Here is a 24,131-nt window from a genome sequence, read left to right as displayed (position 1 = left end):
TGATTTTGGGTTTATGTTTGGGTTGTCCAAGAAGTTGAGGGTTCCAGGGGTTATTATGTTAGATATGACCCTTTCATGACCTCTATTGGCTTAAAGTTGCAAGCTTTACTTGGTTCTAGGTCTCATTCATGCAATAAAACCTTTATTAAGCCATTTTGAGTCTTAGGGTTCGTTTCTAGCATGCATGGACGTAAAGTTGGAAACTTTACGTGATGTTCTAGCCTTGTGATGACATATATGTGTTTTGGGACAATGTTTTGAGAGTTTAAGGGCTTAATGGGTTAAGTCTCACTCTATTGAGGCTAGGGTTCAAGTTTGGGCTCATTGTGGTGGTTTCTAAGGGTAAAGTTGGAAACTTGACCCTTCTAGACATCATTTTGGAGGAAATCCAAGATTTGGAGTTACTAGATTCGATGGAAACAACTTAAAGCATCAAGCTGTTGGATTTCTGGCCAACTCAACAAGTTCATTAGTGAACTCAACGAGTTGATAGGATTTTTCCCGATCTGTACAGTTAATGGAGGAACCTAACAAGTTGGGAGATGACGAGTTGGGTCAACTCAGGTCGTTGACTTTGAGTTTTGATCTTGGACTTTAACCAATTTTGACCTATAAGGAATTGTGGGGCATTTTGAGTTGAATTTACGGAATTGTTTATGTTTAGGGGTTAATTAGAGTTGATATTCAGAGCCGGTACCTAGTCAGCTATCGATCAGTATCCGAGGTGAGTCTTCTCACTAAACTCATGGGTCGAAGGCACCAAGGTCAACCCATTAATTGATATGATATGTTTAGAGTATGTAATGGTTTGCTACTTGATCTATATGCGGAATTATATGAAGAACATAGGGGTAGCCCATGGCATTTGGTAAGACCTTGGGAGGAGCCCATGGTACGGGGATATAAGACAACAGGGGTAGCCCATGACATTCCATATGAAGACCATGGAGGGAGTCTATGGAAATCTTATATGTATGTGTGCATGGCATTATGTGATTATATGTTTTGGTGTTTTGGAAAACTCACTAAGTGTATGCTTACAGCTTTGTTGGTTGTTTCAGGTACTTCTAGCTCTAAGGACAAGACCTTAAAGGTAATAAAAAAAATACAAAAAACAAGAGGTAGAATCAACTTAGGAGATAATAGTTACACATGCATGTCCATCATGTACAAGAGAACAAAATGTTACTATATTTTAATTATTTTAATGCACCAATATATGTGGTACCTTAATCATTCTATTCTAAACATTGGGATTGTTTGGATTTTTTAGGCATTTCTTCTTAGTGTTACAATGCTAATTGTGTAAATTGTCCTCACCGAAGAGCATATGTAATCATTGCTACAAGCCACATATATTTCATAGAGGCTAATTCATGTCACAACTAGCATTTTTAGCTAGGAAATTATGTTTTCATGTAACCATCAACTATTGTAAGACTGGTAACCGAAGTGGATATTATGCCCTATGCTCAATCAGAATCATTCATTTGAATCAAAACTCCTGAATGAAGTTCAAATCCTAATACAATGCATCTCATATACTTAACTATGGGTCTGAAATCCTAAAAATCCTGGTTCAAGTTTATTATGGATTAGGATCCTCTTATTGGGCCTAATGGGCCAATAAACCTCTTAGTTGATGATTTTGGGCCAATGAAACCCATTTGGGCTCTAGTTAGGCCCACATTCATCAAACCATAGCAATTGGGCCATGTTGGGTCTAAGATAACTCACCTACTTATCATGGGACATGATGGGCCATGAACCCATATTCTCATGATAATTGGGCCGTAAACCCCACCCTTTCACCACCTTTGGGTCGTGAACCCTCATGAAGATCCCAATGGGCCGAGAACCTTTATTATGGGCCTTATAATCTTGAACCAAATCAAGAAAAGGCCCAAACTCTTTCATTCCTTTTCCTTTCTCGGTTTTGTGATATAAAAGAAAAAAAAAAGTTTATATGATGCAAGACTTTGACACCTCATCTTTACTTAGTGGTAATCTAGATAAAGAAACTTACATATAACTAAGCATCTACACTCTAAACCATCATGTATTAACCATTTGATCCTCTTGCCTCCTTCTTTATTTACGGTCGAGAATCACAACCTACCACCATTCTCACTTCAATTTGAAACACATACTATAATTCCTCTCATATTCCTCCAAGAACTTCAAGAAAATCCTCCCCTTCCCTCTTCAAAATTCGTGTGTGCTAGTGTGTGAGTTCAAGAGCACTTCATCCAAAATTCCACTCATCTTGGTAAGCTACTTCCACTCAAGAGGGTCAACTTCATGTTCATGTTAAACTTACTTCTCCTAACACTCCATTTCATGATCCATGCTTCTTAGAACTCCATAAGTTCGAAGATCTCCTCAAAGGGAGCTTGTAGAGCCGAAAACTCCACTAATCTTCATCAAGAACCGAAATCTTCAAATCAAAGTGAGTTCATACCTACTATTTTCATTTTTTATTATGTTTAGGGGTATAATACAAGTTGTTTTGTGTAGATCTATGTGTTTATACATGTATGTGTGTGTTTTCATGTTATATGTTGTGTTTATGTTATGAAAACATGCTAGATCTCTACCAAACTCAAAATATCTACTATACTTGGTAATGTTTGTAAACTAAACCATCTTATGTGACTTATTATGAGGTGGGAAAGATTAAACATGCTAAAAATATTTGAAAACTTATGTGACTCACAGTTTTGAGACAAAAGAGTCATTTTTAAATCAAAATGGATCTTTATGATTTTCATGGTCTTAAAGGGCCTAAAAGTGCAAATTTTCATAAATGGGCTTCTTTATGGGCCTTCACGGTTTTAATGGGCCAAATATGCTAATTTTCACAAAAATGGGTCTTATTTATTTAACTCACGATTATTAGGGAGCAAAAATGATTATTTTTGCTAAACATGGTTAGCTGCATTATTTGAGACCCTACAAGGACTAAAAATGTAAACATTTTCATAAATGGTCCTTATTTGGGCTTCTCACGGCTTTGGCCCAAAAATTCGTACTTTTTGGACTTTTATGGGCTTAAATGTCATTTTCAACAAAGTTGTGTCAAAAATGTAAAATTATGATAAGATGGATTAAAAATGTGAATCTATTAAAATTTGGACCAAAAAGATGGATTTATCTATAATGGGCCGAAAATTCACATTTTTATAAAAATCAAGTCAAAAATGATATTTTTGACAAAAGTGAGTTAAAAATGTTATTTTTACAAAAGTGGGCCCTTTATGTAATTTTGGTAAATAATTGAACTAAAACAAGCAATAAAATAACAAACGTGCTAATTTTGTCATTATCATATTATTGGGCCTTAGTAACCCATTTATATGTTTGATAGGTCATGAATACTCTTTACATGTTTATTGGGCCTTGTTGACCCATTTACATGCTCGATGGACCTTGTATACTCATTGTGTGCTTATTGGGCCTGTAAATAATATACATGTGAAACGGGGCTTAGTTGTCCTTTTACATATATATTGGGCTCGGGTTATATAATTTCATTCATTATGAGCCTAGAAATGATTTACATGCTTAGTAGGCCCTAGTTGTTCACTTACATACTAGGCCTGGAATGTACTTTATATGTTTCTATTCGTGTAAATTCGATTGATGATCTAGTGAGAAGTGTCGGTTGACACCTTTTGAGTGTACGATCGTAGCATGTAGTTATAACCATAATCACGTGGAGGGAGAGCGGTGTAACGTCCCAAAATCCAAGTCTAAAAATTTCATTTTTAGTTAATTAACTCATAAAACATTCACTAGAAAATATTGTATAAATACGTCATCTCATAAAAGAAAGTATCATGTTCGAAAACCACAACATAAACAAAGATCATATCATAGTACAATCCCAAAAAACGTCGTGCGGAAAATCAGATGTGTGTGTGATGCCATGCTACACCGTCGGTTCTTTCCCCTTAGACGAAGAGGTACCTGAAACCGTAAGCACAAAGCTTAGTGAGTTCCCCCATCATACCACATACCATACAAAACCATAGGTATCTTTCAACCGGTAATCATCATCGGAATCTTTCAACCGGTCATCGTCATCGGTATCTTTCAACCGGTAATCATCATCGGTATCTTTCAACCGGTAACTGGCGACTATTCCACTCCTTACCACTAGCATACAATAAGAAGATATAAGCATACAGTCAGGCATATCCAGGTACTGATCTACCCCTTGGTCCTAAGGACCACTATCCCTATCATGCACGTAACATATCATACAGATATAACTCGTAACCAAGCACATACCGAACCAAGATAATTATCACAAAAACAATCATCTTCTAAATATTCCTCATTGGTGGGCTGGCATTGTGGCCTTAGACCCACCCCTACTGGAAGGTAACTCACCTCGTACAGGTAGCTGTTGATAATCAGTGCGGGAAGCCTCCATCCGCTGCTGCTCCGGAAATCCTCCGGCTACAAACCCCACAAATACTCGGTTAGAAACTGATTTCTATACTCTTAGGGTAAAATGACCATTTTACCCTAACCAAGTCAAGTCAAAGTCAAAGTAAAAGTCAACTTACAGTTGACCCTACTCTCCGAGTTAGGACAACAACTCGCCGAGTCCCTCACTCTCTACTCGTCCTCATCTGCGTCCCTACTCATCGAGTTCGTTCGTCAACTCGACTAGTTCTTCTCTCATCCGAACGCCCCATGAAAACTCATCCGACTCGCCAAGTTGATGAACAACTCCTCGAGTTGGCCTTCATCTGTTGAACCAGATCTGTCCTTAACTCACCGAGTTGATGAACAAATCGCCGAATTCTAAGGAGGTTGCCTTGGACTCGCCGAGTACCATGAATTTACAGAACAATTTGCTTAGTCTAGGACTTTGGGTCACTCCCCGGGACTCCCTAAAACCTTTCCACACTCAACTGGTCCTTTTGATCCTCACTTATATGGGACAAAACCCTTGGACTCGCCGAGTCCAAGAATGGACTCGTCGAGTTGGTCACATCCCCTCCTTAAAATTTCGATTTCTGATGTACAACACTTGCCCAAAAGATAGATCCAAGCCCCTAAACTCGATCTAGCACGTAAAGTTACAAACTTTACGTGCATACATGGGACTTTTGAGCTTAAAAGGCTCTAAAATGGTCCTTTTGTTGCATGGGGCCTTCCTTGGGTGTAAAAGCAACCCAAATCTGTCTTGTGACTCCAATAACGACATGATCCAAAAGCTCAAACCCCCAACCATGTTTTCAAACATGGTTGGCCACCAAAACTGGCTTATAAACGCCCCAAGTCACCTCAAAGAGGGATCTAACAAATGAATGAGCAAGGTTCAGACTTTATACCTTCTGTAGACTGCAAATGATGAACCAAACTCGAATCCTTTAGTCTCCTCTGTATCCTTCTATGCTCTTCCTTCTTCCTTGAGGTCAAAACTCACAAGAATCACTCAAAAGCCTTAGATTTTCTCAAGAACAGCTAGGGTTTGCTATGATAAGTGTTTGGGAGCATAAATGGGGAATGGAGGTTGCATAAGGTTGCTTTAAATAGGGTGCAAAACCCTGGATTAGGGTTTTAGTCCAGACAGCAGCTACTCGCCGAGTCCGGGACCCGACTCGCCGAGTCCATCACTTAAATCCCACGTCTCGTCCCGCTTCTACTCGGCGAGTTTGTCCTTCAACTCGCCGAGTCCAAGACCAAAAATGCAAAATAAATAAATATTTAATAACATAATACGTACCAAGAACCAGGTGCTACAAGCGAGGATTTGTGTATAGATCTATATGAGGATGACACCCCACACCTGAGCTATTCCCTACAGTTAGACTAAACTAGTCTAGGGTGACGAAAACCTTACCTTATTCCGTTGGCATCCATAAACGCCAAGACATGCAAAATTGTCATTATCTAGTATGGTTATAACGACTCACTTAGAGGAATTAGCGTTATAAAATTTACGGGAGACCATTCTCTTTTCTCATTGGATTAATCGGGAACATACTTGCGCCGATACTCAACCCCGAAGGTTGGTATACCATCATTCTCTTTCACAGACAACATCGGGTTGTCTTGGGGCATTCTCTTTACATTCTCTGCATTCTCTTTTTGCATGCTAGTAAACAATAACACACATGCATTAATACAAGATCGGACACAAATATAATAAACTGTTTTCATAAAATATAGGATTTTCTGGTGGTTACAAAATTATACAAGTCATTTTCACAAACATGCGTATGAACTCACCAACATTTTTATGTTGACATTTTTAAATTAACTTGTATTCTCAGGAAATTGTTGAACAAGTTGGGCGAAACGAATTAATGGATATTTGTATATTTTGTTTCATCATACTTTAACTATTTTGGCATGTAATATTCAAAAACACAATACTCTATGAAAACAATATATGTTGTTATATTACATGTGTGATGATGATGATGTTATGTTTCAATTATATACTATGTAATTATACTACAAGGATGAAATCACACCAAGCCCCCAGACTTTTTCGCCGTCTGGTTTGGGGGTCTAACAATTCACGTTATGCTTTAGTTACATTAACCATCGTAAGTTGTTTTTTGTCTTTCCCGTGCAACAACAAAAAGACCGGAGGGTGTGAGTGAGAAACTTCCCTCACTTTTTGTGGGCCACAACACCCTTTCCATCACTTTCTTTTATCTCACCTAAACCCAAGAAATGGATGAGAAGCTTCCCTCACTATTTGTTTTTTATTTTTTAAATAAAATTAATTCATTTTTATAATTTATAATTTTTAAAATAATAACAACCAAAAATTTTAATTAAAAATAAAATGCATTTCATTAATTAAAATAAAAATTACAATAAACCTAAGATTTAAAAAATTAGAAAAAAAAAACATAAACAAAAAATCAAACAAACCAACAACAACTTATGGAAAATATTTTTTCATAATTTTTTCCATCTTCTTCATCACGAGCTCGAGAACCGGTCCCGAGAGATGGTCGGTGTTTTCCATCAAGAACTTCATAGTCTCCATTTCCCTCTTCTTCATCACACGACAGCCCCACCCTTAACCTCCTCCCCGCGTGTAATACCAGATTCCTGGTACGATTCATGTTTATGTATTTTTTTCTCATTTTGCCTTGGACTTGGCGAGTTGGAGGCTCGAATCGCCGAGTAGGAGCGATTTGGCATGGGATTTAAGTGAGGGACTCGGCGAGTCGGGTCCCAAACTCGGCGAGTCCATGCTGGTCGAGTAAAACCCTAACCAGGGTGTTTGCACCCTATTTAAACACTCTAACTCGGCCTCCCTTGTCCCTAACACTTCCATAGAGCTGTAGAGCGAAACCTTATCCCCCATATTGTTCTTGTGAGTGATTTTGGCTTGGTGAAGGAAGTTTGGAGCTTAGAAGAACAAGGAGGAGGTTGAAGAGTGCAAAGAGAGGAAGGAGATCCGAAGTCTACACTGTGAGAAGCTTCCATTCAGGTAGAAAAGTTCCTACCTTGATCACTAGTTCATTAGATCCCCTTTTGTCCCTAATTGATGGTTTTCAAGCCCTAAAACCTCAACCCCCACGTAGTTATGCTCTATGTTCCAAAAGGACTTCAGATCTGGACCTTATGGACACCTTAGAAGTGTAAATTCTTTGTGGTTGAAGTGATTGAGGTACCTATTGAGTGTATGACCTCATAAAGAGCTTGGAATTTCCTTTTGGAGCTCTTAAGGCCATGCATGCACATAAAGTTTGCAACTTTATTTGATAAGCATACCCTAGGAGCTTAGATCTATGGTTTGGAACCGTTGCATGTCTCAGATTTGGTTTGTATGGGAGGAGGGTTGAAGGGACTCGGAGAGTTCTATGAAGATGGTCTTAGACTCGATGAGTTGGACGAACAACTTGGCGAGTCCTTTGAAGATTGCCTGGAACTCGACGTGTAACACCCGTAGATCCGGGCTAGTCAATTTAGAGATAATAGGGGTCGAAAACAATTTTTCGACAAAAGATTATTTAAAATAAATAATCTTAACTAAGTTATAGTATATGTTACAAGAATTCCGTACATATAAAGAATGCCGAAATCCGAGTTATAACGAAGAAGTTATGACATGTCGAAGTTTCGCGACAGAACCGACACGACGCTAAATGACGTAAAAAGTGAATTTACGTTAGAGCGGTATTTAGCTTTAGTGATCTAAACGAAAGTTGTAGAGTTCGTTAAACTGTGAACGTGCATAAAAAGAACGTCCAAATCTGACTTCGTATGAGGAAGTTATGATTTTTCTAAGTTTCGACTTAGCAGTATGCAGTTCGAATACTCGATTTGAGATCGAGCGGTTTTTAGCCAAAACAATCTAAACAAGAATTGAAGATCTCGTCATTAGTAGTCCAACGGTATAAAGACAGACAAAAACGGACGTCAGATGAAGAAGTTATGATTTTATAACGAAGTTTTCCTGTCCCGGCCTACTAAAAAATAATATAATAAAAATAAAATCAAAATTAGCCGATGGAGTCTAAACAAAAGTTGTAGAGCATAATCTCACCTACGCGTGGATATAAAGAACGTCAAAAACGGAGTTTGTATGCGAAAGTTATGAATTTTTGAATATCGTGGCACGCATACCAAAGCTTATCCGAAGAGTACGCCCAACATAATCCCAGACCCAGCAGCCTGTAAATAGAAACCGAGATCAGCCGATTCTTTTGCCATTTTTCTTCCTTTTTCTCTAGTTTTTGCCTCATTTGCGTGCCAATTATATCCCGAAGCCCCGATATCATTCCAGAGCCCCGAAGCAATTTCCAAAGTCCCGAAGATCCCGAGAAGTGAGATTCCCAAGCCGAAGCCCTACCCGCACGGAGCCCGGTTTTTGTGAAGATCTTCCAGATCTACCCAAGAATACAAGTCGTAGTGCCGTCTGATCATCTTCTGATCAAGTGAATGTATAATCACTTTCATCTTACACATAGATATGAAGTATTTTATAAAATACGTGTTGTGTGTGTGTGTATATATATATATATATATATATATATATATATATATTGTTGTTTATATGCATGAGTGCATAGTTACTTTCTTCTAACACATAAATATAAAGTATTAGCTATGAAATACGTGCTATGTGTTATATATTAATTGTCTATTTGAGATGAACTTGGAATTGATGTTTTTATACTGGTGTTAAATGATTTAAATTGTGTTTGTATTTATATCTACAAAAATGTTGGGTAGAACATAGGTAGATGGAATAGTTGGTGACGATGCGACTTCGTGCCTATTGAGTAAGCCTTGGTGACGATGTGACTTCGTGCCTATTTGATAAACCTTGGTGACAATGTGACTTCGTGCCTTTTGTATAAACCCAGGTGACTATGAGACGTAGTGCCTTTTGTGTAAACCCAGGTGACTATGAGACGTAGTGCCTATTGTGTAAACCTTGGTGACTATGAGACGTAGTGCCAATTGTATGAACCCTGGTGACTATGTGACGTAGTGTCTGTTGTATAAATCGTGGTAGCAAATGGACTTTGTGCCAGTTCCTTAGGTAAATCCTTAGGAATGAATGAAGAAAGTATAATCGATTCTTAGGGTAAAACCTTAAGAAATAAAGAAGATAATGGGGATGGATAATTGAGTTGATTGTTTGATGATTAAATATAATGAATATATTATTGTGGGTTGAAAACCCTATATGCTCACCAGGCTCCCAAGCCTGACCCACTCAGTTTTCTTTATATTACAGGTATGACACAAGAGTATAAGTTGGTGGACTTAACGAGAGATTTCGGATTATAAATCAGTGGTTATAAATGATTGTTGTAAGGTCTATTTTATTGTTTATGCTTTTGATCTGTATCGGATCATGACATCCCGAGGTTTTATTATTTAATAAAAAAAATACATTCTTTTTGAGAAATATTTTGATAAATGGTTATCTTATTTTGTTTTTGGGACAAATTCCACAACTGTTTTCTTTAAAAGATAACTCTGATTTTAAAACAAAGCATAAACAAATCAGTATTTTCTGGCCGTGAAATTGGGGATGTCACAGACGAGTTGTTCTTCAACTCGGCGAGTCATATGAATTGTTGCTGAGTTAAGAGGGGTTTTAGTGTAGAAGGTCCAACCCTTCGTAACTGCACACGGGATGAGCAATTTAACGTGTGGCAATAGTCCCAGAAACCAAATCCTCAAGATGGATGCTCTGGTGAGGATTTGGAAGCGAGTAGGAGAGGGACTCGACGAGTCTGCGCCATGACTCGGCGAGTCCAGTCAACTGTAAGTTGACTTTGACCAAGGAGTTGACCTTGGACCAGGGATAGGTCAGTCTTTTGACCTAAGGGTATTTAGAACTGACTAATTTATGTTTATGGATTTATAGCCCGACCCACTAGTAGGTGTTGTATGTTAGATGATTGTCTTTGTTATATCATCTAGGTTTGCTACTACCTGATATGTTATATGCTGGCACGATATGTTATATGAGATAGTAATAGAGTTCGGTTGTTAGGACCGAAGGGTAGGTCAGGCACCCCAGATATGTCTGACAGTATGTGATGGTCTGTTTGTATGTTGGCATGATATTTATATGTGGTAAGGGTAGTAGGAGGGGAATAGTCCCCAAGTGCGGTTGTTAGGACCGACGGGTAGGTCAGCACCCCAGAATAGCATGACATGAGTAGGTCAGCACCCCAAAATGGCTTAACACGGGTAGGACGACACCCCAGAATGGCCGCACGGGTAGGTCGGCACCCCAGAATTGTCCGACAATATGTATGCTATATGATTGTATGGTATGTGGTACGATGGGGGAACTTACTAAGCTTTGTGCTTACAGTTTACAGTTTTGGTTTCAGGTACCTCTTCAGCGAAAGGGAAGGAGCTGGCGCGGTAGCGGCACATCATACACACACTCCTGTTTTCTGCATCATGAGATATTCTGAGATTTGTACTCTGAATTTATTATGACTTATGTTTTGGGTTTGCAGACACGAAATATGTTTTAAGAAATGATATGGTCGAATGTTGTTTATTTACAAATGTTTTACAAAGTGTTTAATTAAAATGAAATTTTCGGACTTGAAAAATTGGATCGTTACACCGCGCCACCCTTTCCGCACCGCCGGTGCGGTGTTCATTGAAGTGGGAAGCTTCCCGTGGCTCATCTCGTGCCCGGCTCTGTCCGACCTAATATATACAAAGTTATTCATTAAAATGACTATAAAATATCCATCTTTAGGGATCTTTTTATGTTAATGATTTGTATTCTTTACGATTAAATTAAAAACAATACAAAACAAACAAGATTACTACTAATTCAATGAAACATGAGAGATGTAAAATATATAAAACTACAGATAGTTTAACAACTTATTTGGATATAGTCCACAATATATATTAAATCACCAACTTCGTCTGCATCGTTGGATTCTTTATATAAATTGTTTATATAAATTGTTTACAAAAATATCATCTTTTTCGAAAACAATATCAGCCCAGACTACACACCATATGTTGTATTGTATCACTTGTTCATCCTTATCCTCTTCGCCAATTATAAATACAAAATTCATTGTTGCTTGCAAATACTTAGCGAGTTCTTTTACGAACTAACTCTTGGGAAGTGTATTATCATGACTTCACGACCATTAATTCGCAAGTTTTTTGACTGTTTTTTAATAAAATAAAATTACGTTACATTGTTTTCTATGTATAGTAGACCTATTTACATGATATTTAAATGAATAACTCAAAAGTTAACACTTATTCGGTAATACCTTAAAATCTAAATATATTTGTAAAGATATATTTTATATACATTAATTCATATGTTTTATGTTAAGTTAAAAAAAATTATATGAATTAACTTTTATATATATATATATATATATATATATATATATATATCTTTACTATTGTATAAAGCATATTGAATGTTTCTTGAAATTTTTAAGAGGTACAACTAATAATGCATCAAATACCATCATAAAATGCATCCAGAAAACACAGGATAATTTAAATGGTAACTCGTATATCACCCACCAATCTTGGACCTAATCACCCATTATCTCGCTCCTATTACACTTACTTTCCTCTTTGTCGACACAAATATTAAAATTTTCCCATTTATACATGGTTGCACCCATGCTTGCATTCGCCGCCATCCACGCCGCCCTTCTTTTCACCCTTCTCGGAAACCTTATTCCTTCCGCCCCCTTTTGCCTTCAACCTCCCACAAAGGCTCTAACTACTGTTTCTAATGATCTATTCCAGATTTGTGACATTGAAATAGGAAACATCAAGTGAAGAAGAATAATCAATCAGATTTTACAGTTTATTTTGGTGTGTATTTTTTGTTCTTACATTCATTTTCAATTTTCTAATCTATTTTTTTTTTATATTCAGGCACGATCCAAATCACACAATGAAGAAATCGATTAGGGAGACTTAGAAAATGGGGAAGATGATAATCAAGGTTATGATGGTTGTATCTGCTTACTGTATGTGGTATCCCCCAACAACCACCTCCATCTATCGGTTTTAGTTATAAGAAGTAGTTTCATTGTCTAAAGGATCTTCGTTTGTTCTTCTATTTCTATTTTGTTCCGATGGCATTTGTTTGAAGGGTGCACTATAAAAAGGTATTTCACTGATAGATCCATTTTTGAAGGATGAAGTAATGGTCAGAAGTTTTTGTTGAATCAATTTTCTAAGCTTCTTGACAAATATGATGTTTGATGTTTCCGTTTTAGGGGATTTTGATTATGTTGGAGTTTGGGCCTTTTTTTAGGGTTTTTGTTGGTTGACCAGATGTTGTGAGCAAATTTGGGAATCACACCATCATCTTCGTTTTCTCCTCCAGGTAATAGACCTACCTACCCCATCTCTTTGTGATTTTTTTTGTTTGTACGCATCATAGTTCAGAATCCCTTCTCCTTATTATGTGAATTATATAAGTTTTTACATATCATACAACAATTATTGACAAGGAAATAAAGGGATTAATTCAGAAACATGGGGTCCACACCCACTATCTAGACCACATACAATACACCATCGTAAGGAGTTTCAAGGAGATATCAACAGCATGTCACTTCAGACAAAAAAAGATAGAAACGTTAGGCCTAATTTGGAATTTACATTCCATTGAAGCTATAGATCCACCATATATGACAGGATAGATGTAGTTCAATTTTGCAAACTTTTAAATCTTTGTCTGATGCTATTTCTTTGGTAAGGCTTATGATTACTTTCATTTGCATATGTACCTACACAATAACATATAATATATATTAGAAAACATTCTCATTCGTTATCACATATATGGTGATAATTTTAATTTAATTTAGATAGATGGATGATGAGATTTGCACTAACAAGTGTGGCTGTCTTTATCAACCTTGAAACATTTTCATGGTTGAATATCACGATCCATTAAGCTAGAACCACTAAGTTATCGATTCTAAAGAAAACCAGTAGATGGACGTGTTTTATAAAAAAAGATAATTTAGTGTTATTTTCTAATAAAGTATGTTTGATCTATGCTTCAACGAGTTTCAATGGAAGGGATGAGTTGATGAAGCTCCTAAACGAGTCTTGGAGGTGCATTTAGTAGAAGATATCGATAGATCGAAGGCATTAATCTTTTAGTGTATTATTCCTTGGGATGATAGCTTCAATGTGAGTTTTAAATATGTACTGTATAAGCTTGAAATTATCAATTGTAATCATTTTTTTTTTTTTTTTTTATCTCAATATATATAATAAAGGTATTTCGGTATTTAAATGACTAAATATATTGTGTTTACTATTATATTCAGGTGGCATAATCATGAGATTTACCTAATGTTCTGCGGAACAGATCTTTCTAATCAAAGATATTTTCTCATTTACTTTGTTTGTTTGACCTCTTGATAATTAGTTCCGGGCATTGTTTGTGACTCTGTGTCAACAACTAAGGATTTTTATCAACTCGTAGCAAACTCATGATGGAATTTTTGGTCAACATATGCTCATCGAAATGGAGAGTGATCATATTGCTAATTACTAAAGAGAGGATTGAAGCTTCATTAAACTTTTCTCTTGGTCATATGTTGCACCTATTAAGTGGAGAGGACTGATAACATTCCTAAACATTGTTTTTCTTCAATAATCATTGAATCCAATCAAATGTGTACAGTTCAATTTTTGTTACACATTGCTCATATTGACAGCTTTTTGAAGTTGTAAATTGGAATTATTGAAAAGAATGATCATGACAACAATTTAAACAAAATGGTGCTTATAATATGCGACTAATATTTCAAACTGATAGGTTTAATTTTGTTGCGCAATTTAATTAACATCAAATTTTGTATTATTGGGTTAATTCATTAAAAAAAGTGTTTTTATTTTACTATTTTAGTTTCATTTATGTGGATAAACGTTTTCATACAAATTGAAAATACGAATTATTGTTATAAATTGACTTAAAGTAATGATTATGAAATCTAATTATTAAGGAACAAAGTAATTCGATATATAATTTATATGTAATTTCACATTAAAACAAATTATCATAAATCTTAAACGACCTCTTTAAGTAAAAAAGTAATATTGTGGTTAACTATAAAGTATGTATTTTAAATATAATAAATTAATGTTACAACTTACAACTATCAACTTAAAAGCGGTATAATAAAAAACGGTCACCAAACAGAAACTACTACGGATAAGATTTGATTGATTTAATAACTTCATCTTTACAATCAATAGATTTAATTTACATTTTATAATTTTGCGGACAATATTATCCACAAAATTGAGACAGTTGATGAAATTAATGATTATTAGATCAACCAATTCGATAAAAGAATTTACAATAGTTTTGATGAAAAAGAATATGATGAAAATAACTTCTACCTGTGGAGTTCTTGAACTCAGCCATTGTTAGTGGTTTACCCATCACTACCTTGGCGGCAATATAACAAGGACACTGCTCACTGGAAAAAGATTCACCATTTGATTTCGTAAGTCTTATGTTGTAATTTTTAACCTATATATATATATATATATATATATATATATATATATATATATATATATATATATATATATATATATATATATATATATATTAGTTATTTTATCTCCTACACATATGGTAACGTGAGCTTCAAAATTGAAAAAAAAGTTTGAGTCTTCCTTTTGTTCAATATAGATTGTAAACAAAAACACTAGGAAAATGAGAGTTACAGACCACAAAAAAGCAACTCTACATAGACCGGAAATAAGAATACGAGTAGAATATTACAAACTCATAGCTCATCAAACCGGCCAATGTTTCATAACGAGTTAAGAGGTTCCAGTTATTTGAAGTTAATATTACGAGTGATTAATTGCAAGTTGCAACGAAATGACACATAAATGGGTTTATCAACATTTGAGGATTCTAAGAACCGAAAAATTATCAATATTTTGTTTATATGTATTAAACTATCTGCATAAAATAACTAATCCTCTACAAACTAATTTTTGCATAAAATATTTGCACCCGACGCTTGGCGCGGGTAAACAGCTAGTATATATATATATATATATATATATATATATATATATATATATATATATATATATATATATATATATATATATCTTTACTATCTTATAAAAGAAATCTAACTATTTCTAAAAATAGATTGATTATAATAATATTATTTTTTTAAGACGTCCAAATGATGAAGCTGATAGTACAAGTAACCATTAATAAAATAATATTAAATTTTAACCACATTTTGAATTCAAATATTTATCATCAAATCTCCTTATATTTCTCAACAATTTGATATGGTTCCCTCAAATCCCGGATTCATTCAAATTTTGAACCCTTTTAGATATCCTTAAATTTAGCATGTTGATTCAAATATCCCTCCAATCGCATATACCTCTTTGTTCCCTCCTCTGCTATAAAGCCCACCGTCCAGGAACAAAAAATGACTTCATCTCCCAAATAACACCATAGTTTGATTATTTTGTCTTCGATATGTACTTTCTTTTGTAAAATAACATTTTTGTAGAGAAAACATATCACCAAAAGAATTTACACGCCCCGCCGTTTTGCGCGGGTACACTGCTAGTATATATATATATATATATATATATATATATATATATATATATATATATATATATATATATATATATATATATATATATATATATATATATATATATATATATATATATATATATATATATATATCATTACCTATATGTTAGAGAATTGTGTTTATGTCCACGTCCATAAGCTACTTCATCCTCCAATAAAAATGTTGTAGGCGGCAAATTTGAACGTATATTATAGTCAGCAGCTTGGCTATCTGTTCACCGCGACCAATTGGAACTTTGTCGCCGCCATAGGAGACTTCACGGTTGGTTTTGCTCCTAGCTTTGCCACCACCTGCTTCTAGCTTTACCGTTGTCATGCTCGGTGGCTGAGGCACTCTTGCAGACATCTCTCCACGTGTATCTCTAATCCTCTATATTCTACACAAACTCGGAATTAGAGCTTCATATTAACGTCGATATCTTCTATCATCCTCTTTCCCACTCTAGAATACCTGTATAAGCATCAACTTGAGACTTACCGCTGCTTTAATTCTAACCATCGGCTTATCATGTCACGCCTTCTGCTTGCATCTTACGCCTTTTGCAGTTTCTTGATTTCATTATCGGTATGTTCTTCAACAGTTTATAAAAAAAATTCCCCTAATTTTTCCTCCGTTGAACCAAGCAAGGCTCTTTCCTGCTCTAGAATACCTGTATAAGCATCAGCTTGAGACTTACCGTTGCTTTAATTGTAACCATCGGCTTATCATGTTACGCCTTCTGCTTGCATCTTACGCCTTTTGCGGTTTCTTGATTTCATTATCGGTATGTTCTTCAACAGTTTATAAAAAAAAAAATCCCCTAATTTTTCCTCCGTTGAACCAAGCAAGGCGATGGTCGACAAACCTTAGCTGTTTTCTTTGGAAGCATCATTATGGTCGACAAACTATAACCAGTTTTCTTTGTTAGCATAATTAAACTCAATGATTTTTCTTAATCTTCATTTGCTGCTTAACCTTCTTCAGATTTGAGGTACTCTTTTGTTTCAATTGGTTTATTTGGAGGTTTGGGTAGGAGTGAGGAAACCACGTCGATGACAGGCTCTGTCTCCTTGTTCTCTTTCTATTGGATTTTGTTAATCCGTATTCGTCTACTAAAATAAACTCTTTGTTGGTTTCGTGGTGTAATTTGGATTTTTAATCAGATATGAAGTTGTTGCTTAGGTTTAAAAAAAGAGAATTACGATTAAAGACCTTAGTCTCTGAACTTCTTGTTTGAATCAGTATATTGAAATAACTCATTAGTTTTCAGACTCCTACCAAATACATGAAGGGAGGATCATTTTGTTAGATATTTCAGAGATCCGATTATGGTCTATGGGTATAAAATAAATATGAACCGATGAAAATCAATTTTTTTTCTTTTACTATATGTTTTTCGTTTCAAATTTATTTTACCAAGTGAAGCTCATCTGCTCATTTGTTTCTTCACGAGTTTTACTTCCTTATTTGCATTTGATTTATAGCTATACCAAGGCACTTGATAATGAAATTTAAAATCAAGTTTCGTCATGTTCACCAACTGCTCGATGAAATGCTTGAATCAAATCTTAATTCTTATTTTTTAGCTGAAGAACCCACAAAATATTCCTACTGGAATTGTTTTGCTGCTACATATCTCTCAATATGTAATTTTTTTCTGGGATATAAAGATTAATAAAAAAAACATCCAATAATACAAAATTAAATCGATTTCTTTATCAATTTATGCTTAGGTGTTCTAAAAATAAGAAAATTTATTCTAAATTTCAATATTTTGGGTGATTATACATTTCAGATCATGATCTTCAAGCTTATAATCACGATTCATTTAAGTTGCTTGACTAAATATTCATAAAGTTACTTTTTGAAAATGAAGCTTTGCCAAAAGATGTATTATGGTGGGCTTTTTTATTGTCAGACAACAAAAAAAAAAGAATGACAGTTTGGTCTTTTATTGGATAACTACAAAAGGAAGGTATTACAGAGATACTTGTTGGGGATTTGCGGAAGGTATAGATGGCTAGAGAAAACGGGAAATAACATTTTTCATTGCCGAATAAACCCATTGTACATTACATTTAGTACCTTATTCAGAAACAACTGACCCCTTCTCTGTTGTTGTATCTAATGTTGTTACTTCTTAGGTCTGAATCTGACGATTTCATTAACTTCTTATGTGGCTTAAGATAATGGTAAATGTGTGCTCTTTCAAGTAAAAAAGAACCCAACCTGAAGCAATATGAATTTTGACGTTTGTATTGTTATGTTTGTGGTTAAAAAATGATTAACTCTTTAAGATGATCTTTACATTTTTTTAATTGCAGATGGGAATAACTAGGGAATGCCATGTTGAAATACTAAAGTTGTTGCTTGAAGGTGGAGCCTCTCAGTTTAATTCATTTTGTTTTATGTTAATTTTAATCTACCATTGAAAAGGTTTTATTTGAACTGCAATTGAAGTTGGGAGCGTTCAGTTCTGAACTCACTCATGATTACAGGTATATATGGTTGTTGGCGGTGCCAAATCTTAATGCCCTTAATTTTTATTTATTTATTTATTTTTAGCTTTCAAATGATGAAAACACACTTATATGTCATTGGTGAAGGGTACCTTTTCTTCATCTGCTGAAATGATACTAAGATAGCTTATTTGGCAATGGTAGGGGATGAGGAACTGTGGATAGCCAAAACCTTTGTGACTCTGCTAAAATAAGAAGAAAAATGTGTCCTAATAAGTAAAATTATATGTAAACTAATTACCTTAATTCAGGTATAGTACCATAACCAACAATTAAGTAAAAGTTTCAAAATACAATGTCCTAATAAGTAAAATTTTGAAAGAACGATGCTATAATTGGTAGATTTCTCAAAGTACAATGACTAAGGAAATAAATTCAAGTGCAATGTTGTAACTGAAAGAAACAAAAATAAGACACTATAATAAACCAATAAACAAATGTATTTATCTATTTCATGCATTTAGCCCTTCTGATTTATTTTTGATGTATATGGTGTAAATAAATGCACAACTATAATCCACAGAACGTGAAGTCTCCTAACATCCATCTTAGCGAGAAGTTGGACGCTAAAACGAGTTTGATTAAACTATTTACATCTCGACAGATGTTCTTACCACAACAAGGCATCTTGATCCAGAGTAAGTTTTTCCATCTCCCACATATTTACATATTTGTCCTTATTTATTTTTCCTTATATCTCTCCAAAGTTCTTGTCATTTCAAATATTTTTAAGTATAATTTTCCTTAGATGTCCGGTTAAAGCACCGCGTGAAGGCTTATATCAAAGTTTAAGCTTTACAGTTTACTCATTCATGAGGGTATTATTGTCTTTTGCACACCATGTCTAATTATGCAGATGAAAAGGGTACAAATAAAATAAAACAACATGCTATGATAACAGATCACCAAATTCATCTAAGGTCAACTAAGTATGAAAAAAAAATTGCAATTTTTTATAAAGAGGAGTAAGAGGACAAATGTCTATTTGTTTAGGGAACTATATGTGTAGAAAATAAAGTGAAATGACGATTCTGATAAAATTACATGTAGTTGGTTGGCCAATTTCATTTTTAACCCTTGTTTTAAATATTAAATATTGCAACACTTGATATTTGTATGGGTAAATGACACAAAAAACATTCTTTTTACACAGAATTTCGATTTTGACACCGTGTTTTTTTTTGTGTCAATTTTGACACTGTGTTTTTCAATTTGTTATAATTCTGACCACTTGACCGGTTAACCAGGTTACATGCTGACATGATATGCTGACGTGTCAAAATTGATTTTTTTTCCATAAAAAACACTAAGTTTTCACTTTTTTTCGATTTTGACACTAAGTTTAACTTTTTATTTCAATTTTGACACTATGTTTTTTTTTTGTTCGAATCGAACATCTTTTATCAAATTTTCTTCAATTTTGTCTATTTTCTATTTGAAACCGTATAAATATATTTTTTTATTACATTTTAAACCGTATAAACATATTTTTTCGTTTAAAAACCACATTTTTATTTAAATACAGTGTGTTTTTTTTCTTACATTCAAAGCATTAGTTATATCATGAGAATTACACTAACCATAAGCTTCTAATAAGATGTAAAAATTTGATGAGTTTTGATTGACTACATGCCTTCAAACCTCCAAACACATTTTAAAGTTGCATATTTAATATAAAATACAATTTTTATATAACTAATACATATTTATATATAAAAATATGGTTTGAGTGTAAAAAAAATGTATTTATACAAAACTATAGTTTTTAAATGAAAAAAAAAACATATTTATACGGTTTAAATGTATTAAAAAAATATTTATATGGTTTCAAATAGAAAATTATCAACATTGAACAAAATTGGAAAAAATGATGTTCGATTTGGAACTAAAAAACATAGTATCAAATTTGAAAAAAAAAAAAATTAAACTTAGTGTCAAAATCGAAAAAAAAAAATGAAAACTTAGTGTTTTTTGTGAGAAAAAAATTCAATTTTGACACGTCAGCATGCCACGTCATCAAAACTGACATGTCATCATGCCACGTCAGCATGTAACCTGGTTAACCGGTCAAGTGGTCAGAATTGTAACAAATTGGAAAACACAGTGTCAAAATTGACAAAAAAAAAAAAAAAAAAACACGGTGTCAAAATTGAATTTCTGTGTAAAAAGAGTGTTTTTTGTGCCATTTACCCTGTTTGTATTGCTAAAATTGTTTAATTTGTTGTGAATATTTTGGGTAAAATATTGCAGATGATGTAATTGAAAGTTGATTTTTGTTTTGTGGCAGAGTATATTTTGAATGTGTAGAAGCAAGAATGCTCAATATATGAGCCTATGCATGAGTTTAGCACATTAGGAGATTTCAAAGGCAATGTCTATCAAGATGCATGCAAGCATGATTATAGAGATGGATGCAAAACTAGACAACCAAGTAAACATTTAAAACAATTCCCTTCTTGGCCTCTTCACGTTCCTCTTTCTTCCTTTTCTTGCAAGTCTTGATTGTTTTGCTGAAAGTCTTATCCATAATCTTGTGTTTGTAGTCGGAGGATGCTTCATACATGACACAATAGTTGAACCTTTGCATCTCATTTTAGATGTATACATTCAAAGGCAAACTGATTTTTGAGTTTAGCAATGTTCTTAGTGAACTGATTTACTTTTTTTACAGTGATATTACTGGTTTGGCGAAACACAAACTTTAACCTCCTAGAAATAGCTATTCATCGTTTATGTACTATTTGCTCATTTAACCCCTTATCTTCCATCAGCTATAGTCAAGTAACAACCGGTTACAGCCCCATGTGTTTATATTTTGCAGAGCTTCCTGGGCTTGGTTTGTTCAAAAGTTGGTGGTAATTTTGTCAAGAAATATATATCAAATTTCCTGTTCAAAAATACGAAAGGAATCAAAGGCTAAAACGAAGACTGTCATATACACCGATTGTGATGGCGAGTGTAAGTTTCTTTCGGCCTCCTTTTTGCTTTATTTTCACAATAAAAAAACTTACTAAAACTTGAAGAACTTTTTTTTTTTTAATTACGATATACGCTTATTAGTATTTGTTGACATTATCGAAAAGGTATTTATTTGATACTTTGTTTGGATGTGTGATTAGTGTCACTTAAGAATGCAAGATAACTGAAATTCCTTTAAAGGTAGGCCTACGGATAGTTAGGTATGTTTCGGTTTTCTTGTAACAAATGGTTATTGATAATCTAAATATGATTTTTTTTAATCCTAAATTTTCAAAATTTTAGAATTATTGGCTATAACTTAAAAGTAGTTAAGTTGTTAAATAAAAAAAAAATGATAAAAGGATAATATTATTATTTATTTTGTCCATAGTAAAATAACTACCATTACAAATTATCATCATATTTTGTATTACCTGTAAGATAGAACATAACACAACCTAGATGATTGAATCCTAGATCAAAGTTCATGGATAGAAATTCAATAATTTTGATGACAGTTTCAATCCAATGGTCATGTTTACATTAATTGTCTGTATTTTCACCTTGCCAACAAAACCATATAACCCTCAACAAGGGATGTGGATATGAATCATGTTAACAATTCCAATAATCCTACTGCACCTTTGTCAAACGATTAACCGAAGTGAGTTTTATCTATATATATATATATATATATATATATATATATATATATATATATATATATATATATATATATATATATATATATATATATATATATGTTAAATAGGTATTTGATTTCATTCTTTATTTATTAATTTATCTTTCATTCATGTAGGATTTTTCTTTTAACAAGTCAAGTCATGAACGTAAGCCTCAAGCACTTGACATATATGGTGGGAAGTTGTAGTGAAGAGTTTTTGAAGTTTAACCTCAAATATGACCAGGTTTGCAATCTTCTATTTGTTTCATTCAACATTATGGTATATTATCTTTGTGAATTTTTTTTATCATAATGTAAGCATTTAAATGAAACTAGATAATGGACCAAAGGTTACATGAGGTTTATCATTTTTTTAAAGATTGTCGTAACGTGTTACAAACAAAGATGACATAAAAACAAAAAATACTTATTTATCTTCATGATAATCTACAAAAAAATCATATATATTATAAGAATGTACAAGTACCATGCAATTGTAGAAAATCAAAAGCTACCAACTAACCATACTTTTCTGTTTATAATAAAGTAATAAAAATTATGAAAATACCATGTAACAGGTATAAATTTCTATTATTTCATGTCTTGTTGTAAGCTCTTTAGATCCGATTATTATAAAATTAATCCTTTGAATTTGGGGATATTCCACAACTCGGATGGCAAATGCAAATGGTTGAGATTGACAAAAAACTTGTATCAAAATGTGTTCTATATGAAATCAATTTTAATAGGAATTACACCAAATCTCATCATTATGAGTAGTAGTATGAGATCAGGCAAGAAGATGACCAAATGAGCCGATGAGCTGGTTCTTGAGCTTTTCCTTATGTTTTTTTAATGGAAATCAATGGAGATACTATTTGAAAAATGTTGTTCCTTTCTTCATGGCATCTTCATGCAGGCAGGGAACTTCATGGCGGCATAAGAAAAAAATTCCAATCAAATGTTATGTTATTGGTATAAATCGTGTTTTCCCTAGAATCATTAAAATTTAGCTTACTGATCAATTCTTTAGGACCATGATTATCACGTCCCCAATAAGTTTCCTAGTATGTATATATATATATATATATATATATATATATATATATATATATATATATATATATCAAAACTCATAATAAAAAGGGTTATAATAAAAATTTAAAAATTTAATGAAAATATAGTGATACTAATATAAAGCTATAAGTTGTTTGATATTTGTTGATTGAGTTAAATTTGACTGAATAAGATAAAATTTAAAAGAGTCAGGAACTTCTAAATATGATATCAAATAATATGAATCTGAATGAATTAGACCTTGTCATTAGACTTAATCCTAGTCTAATCCTGAATCATAAACTTTTAAGAGACATCTTAAAGGAGTCACAAACTTCTAAGGCTATGTTTCGCGTACTAGCTGAAAAGCTAATTGTTAAATAAAAAAATAGCTGATAGATGAAATGTTTAGCTGATAAAAAATGACGTTTGGTAAAAAGGCAAATGTTATATTAGCCCATCAAATTTTTCGTGTTTCTTTTAAAAGGTCAATAAACTATATTTTGTTGCACATTAAGGGAATGAAGTTGAATGTGACCGGTTGAAATGGTCCTTTAACCCCTTATAAGAGGTTTCAATGCTAAGTCTCTGAAATTCGAAGATCCCAACTCCATCTGCCCTCCAATTCCAATCCACCTTCAACTTACTAGACCTCTATTCTGTTCTTGTCACTATTAGCGCCTACAAGAATCTTATCCATACACATTTTCAGAAAAGAAAGCAGTAAGTACTTGTAAAAATCATCAATCATATAACAATCACATCAATACAAACACTTCATAAGTCAAGTAACTA

The 24,131-nt window shown here is 33.6% G+C and overlaps 1 long non-coding RNA gene across 3 annotated transcripts; it reads left to right on the top strand.

Annotated features, from left to right (window-relative positions):
- Nucleotides 1-16,270: 16,270 nt before the first annotated feature.
- LOC145008187 (uncharacterized) lies at nucleotides 16,271-22,674 on the top strand. Of its 3 annotated transcripts, XR_013663287.1 has the most exons (8): nucleotides 16,271-18,128; nucleotides 18,263-18,310; nucleotides 18,443-18,494; nucleotides 18,579-18,616; nucleotides 19,161-19,275; nucleotides 20,925-21,068; nucleotides 21,459-21,595; nucleotides 22,416-22,672. It is a non-coding gene; the product is annotated as an uncharacterized LOC145008187 (long non-coding RNA). The 3 variants fall into 3 exon arrangements; XR_013663286.1 differs by having other exon boundaries at nucleotides 16,271-18,310; nucleotides 21,436-21,595; nucleotides 22,416-22,674; XR_013663285.1 differs by having other exon boundaries at nucleotides 16,271-18,310; nucleotides 22,416-22,671.
- Nucleotides 22,675-24,131: the final 1,457 nt, after the last annotated feature.

Source organism: Lactuca saligna, chromosome 8 (genome assembly GCF_052625555.1).
Source record: "Lactuca saligna cultivar CGN05327 chromosome 8, ASM5262555v1, whole genome shotgun sequence".
Classification (NCBI taxonomy): Eukaryota; Viridiplantae; Streptophyta; class Magnoliopsida; order Asterales; family Asteraceae; genus Lactuca; species Lactuca saligna.
Note: the sequence above shows the minus strand (reverse complement) of the source record. Positions and strands in the feature narration are given on the sequence as shown.